The following is a 6,203-nucleotide window of genomic DNA, read 5'->3' as shown; positions in this document are numbered from 1 at the left end:
TACTCTATATGACACTGGTACATATTGACATTATATACTTACTGGTAGTAGTCAGAATCCGATCATGGCTTGGTGATCGATCCAATCCTCGAAACGCTTCGATTCAAGATGCATTACTTCCAATATTTAATTCATATACATAGTTGAGGAGTATTAGAACTGGAATTACACAGGCACATGCATGTAAGAAAGAAACTGTACTCACGTATATATACTCATGAAGATGCATGCTAATCTTTGTCTACATGGAGTGTCAAATGCACGGGCAGACACAAGCTCCAAATCTTGGCCAATTGGTTCTTTTAGAGCTTTGGTTTAGAAGATTTGCCTAGCAAAAGTGTTGGTTTTGAAATTTTGCCTAGAAAAAGTGTTCCATGCACGAGAAATACACAGCATGGTGTAGGTTGATACAAGGACCGGCTGTTGCACACAAGGAAAATCACAGTTCGAAAACTGATGTTGATGTTTGGCAAAAGACGCTAGGAAATTCTAGCATTCATGAAAAAAGGGATATATTATCCTCACGTAGTGCGGGCACATACTTTACCGCTGAAAGTATCTACGTATGCATGTACTATTTTCTAAGTACCCATGTCAATTAATTTCTAAGTACTCATGTCAAGTCTGGGAATCGAACCTGTGTGAGCAGGATCCCACACTAGGACCATAACCAACTAATTTAGTTCTCTCACCTATTTAGTCAATGTGCCTCTTAATTTGTTGACTTGGTCGAAATAACATAAACAGTTCTTTGACACCAGGATTCTTATTACCATTATTACCACCTGACAGTGGTAATTTGTCACTGGTTTTAGGTGTGAATCAACAGTGATGTATTTATATTATTTTTTGTTGTATTTATTTTTTAATGTATATATTGTTTGCAATGTATTAAAACAATATATTAAAACATCATTTAAGTATATTAATACAATATATTAAAGCATAATATTTACATTGTTATAGTACTAAAGCTTATTTATTGTATATTATTTACAATATATTAATACAAATGAATAATGCATGTTCTTATCTAATTTACATGAGTATATTAATACAATATAAGACAAATTAAATCATCCTTAATATTTTTGACACCACATTCTACTAAATTTATAGTTTTGAACCGACAATGATATTGTTTTAGTATTTTTCTTGTTACTAGTACATTTTTCAAAAGCTTATTTACAATTTTCTTATTTACAATATACAAATACAAATGAAAATGCATATTTCTATGTAATTAAAGCAATCTCCATACATCTACAATAAGACAATTTCAATCTATTTTCTCAATTAGAGCTCTACCTCCTCTAATATGCATCACCATGGAAAAAACACCTTTCAAAACTTTTAGCAATCTAGAAAGTAAAGATAAGTAAAAGTGAAAGGTAGAACAAGTTAGTGTCCTTGAGCACCTAGGGCATGTGGATTGTTTCGAATTTTGAAGCCTGTAAGCACCGAGTCGGCACAAATGGTTGGAGGCAAGCAAAAACAGAGCTCATCTCTGTTTTGCTTGGGCTTGGGGCAAGGGCGATGGACCAATATATACTATACACTTATCACTACTAGTTGGGGACAAAAAACCGATAGCGTTAAGATATTATCACTACTGGTTCGTGCCACAAACTGACAATGATATGAGGTATCATTGCCGGTTCATGCAACTTCAAGGATTAATTGGTTATTGGAGGTTGCAAACATGTAGTGCTACTTTATCACCATTAGTTATAGCCAAACCGACAGTGATAGCCGGTCACAGAATAGGGTTCCTATATTAGTGTTAATAGAATACTTCTCATTTTCTCACTTGGTGGGCTTTTTAATTACCCACAAAGTAAACCATCGCCATCACAATCCCGCACCACAATCCATCACAAAACCCTTAACATCATCCACCTGTGATTTTTTCTCCTCATCTTGACAAACCCCATTGAAATGTATTAGTGTTTCTTTTATTGTTCTTTAAATTAATTGTCATTTAATATATGCATTTTATATTATTCCAATCAATACAATCAATTCATCCCTATTACAACACGGCTAGAGAGATTTTGTAGGATAGATATCACTGCAACTTGGTGTTAATGACTCTCGGTGGGTTCGATATTTAAATCTAGGGTCAGTCTAGGGAAAGATAGTTTGCCAGTGGGATCGATATTTAAATCTAGGATCAGTCTAGGGAAAGATAGTTTGCCACTTATTTTAGTGACATTGGAGAAGCATCCCTACGGGACATGATCAATCTATATACTTTTTTTATCTAATGATGGTCAATGTTAAAAATGTTTGGCTTAGGACAAATCTAAATTGACTTAATATCATTGACAATTTTCAATGTTTGGCTCCAATGCGCCTTGTTTCAAACAGTTTCAAGTTACGAGCCGTGTTGGGGGATGATCCCTGATAATGAATCTGGGGTGTACTGGATGACAAGCACGTTGATTGGTGTTTCTTGGGGTCGAATCGAATGGACTCAAGAACACGAGGATTATATCCAGGTTCATGCCTCACGTGAGATAAAAGCCCTATACCCTGTGTATTTTCTTATGGATTGGATGGACTTGTTCGGTGTTCCTTACAAGCCCGGTCCTCCCCCCTTTATATAATAGGAGAAAATATGTACATACAAACAGACCGTGCCAAACTCTGTGGCAGACCTATACCTGACGAAGGCAACTACTCATAGCTCATCATGATGGGGGATAGACACGCCTGTCCTGCTCTAGTAATCCTGCAAGCCCTGCCCCATCCACCGAACGCCGTCACACTCGCCTACGAGACCATTCTGTAGCATTAAATTCTACGGAATGGGTCACTGCAGACCACGCCTGCCCACAACTTTGCTTGCCGAAAGGAAGTGCTTGGGGAAGGAAAAAACTTGAGTGGATGACATTAAATATGATTTGACTAGTTAGATGAGTATCTACCCTACTACCAGCAGGGGCTGGTCACAGGGTTTGGACGTTGACCAGGGAGCTAATCGATGGAGCCCTGTGCTGGTCGCAAGGTAAGGCCATGGTCTTGAGGACATCAACTACTAGCTAACATTTGGGGGCATAGGGCCTGCCGTGTGAGGCACCCCATTTCCTATTACACCGACAGTAGGCTCCAAGCTCCATCACAGATGTAGTGGATTGAGTGGTTCGCTGTGATGGCATGTGGTCGCTGTGTGACATGTGGTCGTGGTCAGGTCCGGTCATGCCACTTGGGCCCCAGGTGTGCGCATGTCCGCCCTAGGGGGTGGTCATCGACTCGGACCGCCTTAGTGGTCAACTTAGGAAAACACGTCCCCAGGGGAGGTTAAATATCCACACACACACACACACACACACACACACACACACACACACACACACACAGAGAGAGAGAGAGAGAGAGAGAGAGAGAGAGAGAGAGAGAGAGAGAGAGAGAGAGAGACGTGGGAGGGAGGAACGAAACAGCATCAGACTTGAGGGAATTTTGATGATGGAGGGATGTGTAAGTTAATAGGGATGAGGTGAGGTTCGGGCGGACAATAGAGATGGCTTGAGAAGAGAGTCTCAGATGAGGCAAGGTTCGGGCGGGCAATAGGGATGGCCCAAGAAAAGAGTCTCAGATGCTATAGGCCAGCTTGAATCGTTTAAGGACCGTGTTGGCTTTGGCACTTTCCGTACTTACCACATATCGATATAATGGTAAGATAAGCTAAATACCTTTTGTGGCTATGATCTTTTGGCTTGTTGGCCTATGGTGTCGTGGGCATAATAGGTTTGTAGAGGTAACGTCGTAAAGGTGTTGTGGGTATCATAGGCTTGTAGAGGTATCTAGTTTGCTCGAGAAGTAGTTCTAGCTATCTCCACACCTTTAGGCGTAACTATGGTGCTCTAGGAGTAGCCCTAGTGGACCTCCACACCTATAGGTGCATGTTCAAACAGTTAGAGCTCAATTGAAAAAGGTTGACACGGATACCCTCTTGTGTACACTTTAGCAGGTGATACAAGACGAATGGTCCTCGTATCGTGTTGGTAAAGATGTACCCCCTGCATGGTGTAAAAATAATTCAAATTTTCACGCTCTCAATTATAAGAATGCTTCTGTCCATTTACATCAATCGTAGAGTTTCGTTATTGAGATGTTATGATGAAATGTTAGGACATAGATGGTGATGCTGATGAAGAGTTGATATGGTACAAGTTACAGTTAAGATATGTTGATGGTTAGGTGTAGATGCTTACACTTGAGTCCAAATAGCGTTTGCATTATCAATTCATTTAACCGTTTTGGCTGAGTCCTTGCTAATTTATCTAATTGCATTCTCTTTGGAGTTGTGCTATTTATAAGTGCATATTATAAATTAAGTCTTGCGAGTACCTTCGTACTCACATGCTTTGTTTGCTTTTTAGGTGAGGAAGATTTAGTTTTTGGCTACTTTATGCCCGCCGATGTCGGTGATGGGCAGGAGTAGTGCCAACTACTCATATGTGGAGATTTTGGGGTGTCACCTTAGGGCAATGGTCCTACCCATGTTTTGTTATTATGTAACTTATTTCGCTGCGTAGCTACTATAGCAATATTCGAGTTATGTATTTTGATGTAAATTTTAATCTACATAAAGACTTGTAACTCAATTTAATTACTCACTCTTTATTATATCTTGTGATGATATGCTTGTTATAAAGGTGTGTGTTCCGATCCTAAAAGTAAACACATGTTGGGACTTCCGGGATGGTATTCCGGTTAATCATTATGGGTGTGATTATGGAAATATGAATGTCCTAATGATTAACTAGCATATTATCTGGATAGTTCCTCTCACTCATGCTGCCCTTCTCTGAGTTCTTCACCACCATCTTGTCCTTCTATAACATCTGCCACCTCCATCTTAACCCCAATTCCATTCTCATGCTGAGTTTTTTTGCTCATTTGTTGAGAACTTCGTCGGGGTCGAACCGTGGCTAGACTTCTTCCGGTTCTTCTACACATGCCAGTCGGTGATCGAGCCGGCCACCAGAAGCTGCGGGTTCCGTCTCTGTGATGGTGCTACAGACTCCTACATCGAGGTGGGTCTCAAGTTTTCGTGGTCAGGCTGGAGGGAGGAGTGGTTCTACCTCGTGGTAGACAACTCCTTGGACAACCTCCGCGTGCTGAGCGTATTGGCACAAGTTCATCCAATCTTTGGACTCCGTCACGGTGTCCCATGCTCGGAGCACACTGGGCTCATCTGGATTGTACTCCATGATGAAAACCTCACGACGGCCAAGGTCCTCGAAACAGGACTCCGCGGCTGTCATAGATCCGGACATGGATAGCCCAACTATAATATCAAAACTTGAAGAAAACGCGTCCTACCTGGCGCGCCAACTGTCTGGGGATGATCCCTGATAATTAATCCGGGGTGTACCGGATGACGGACTCGTTGATCGGTGTTTCTTAGGGTTGGATCGAATGGACTCAAGAACACGGGGATTTTATCTAGGTTCAGACCTCTTGTGGGATAATAGTCATACATCCTGTATATTTTCTTATAGATTGGATGAACTTGTTCCATGTTCATTACAAACCAGGTCCTCCCCCTTTATATAACATGGAAAGATATGTGCATACAAACGGACCATGTCAAACTCTATGACTGACCTATACCTGACGAAACCAACTACTCCTAACTCATCATGATGGGGGTTAGGCATAACCATCATGCTCTGGTCATCCTGTAGGCCTTGTCCCATCCATCGAACATCATCACGCTCGCCTGTGAGGCCATCCCGTAGAATTAAATGCTACAGGGCGGGTCATTGCACACCACGCCTGCCCACGACTTTGCTCATCGAAAGAAAGTGCCCGCGGAAGGAAAAAAAATTAACTTGAGTTGATGATAGTAAATGTGATTCGGCTAGTTTGGTGAGTACCTGTCCTGTGACTAGCATGAGCTGGTTGCAGGGTTTGGACCTCGATCAGGAGGATGGTCGATGGAGCTCTATGCTGGTCGCAAGGTAAGGCTATGTGGTCTTTAGGATATCAACTGTCGGCTAACATTTGGCAGCGTGAGATCTACCATGTGGGGCATCCTATTTTCTATTACACTGACAAGCTGTCTAGGGAAATGTTGTCCCTAGAGGTTGTTGGCAAGGAACCGTATCAGTTAGTTCATCAAATATGTGCGTTTTGCAGTAGCGAGATTTTCCACCAGTAGTTTTTTGCAATATATTTTGGCTAAATAAGAG

This window comes from Phragmites australis, chromosome 16 (assembly GCF_958298935.1).
Source record: "Phragmites australis chromosome 16, lpPhrAust1.1, whole genome shotgun sequence".
NCBI classification, from domain to species: Eukaryota; Viridiplantae; Streptophyta; class Magnoliopsida; order Poales; family Poaceae; genus Phragmites; species Phragmites australis.
This window is presented reverse-complemented; position numbering follows the sequence as displayed.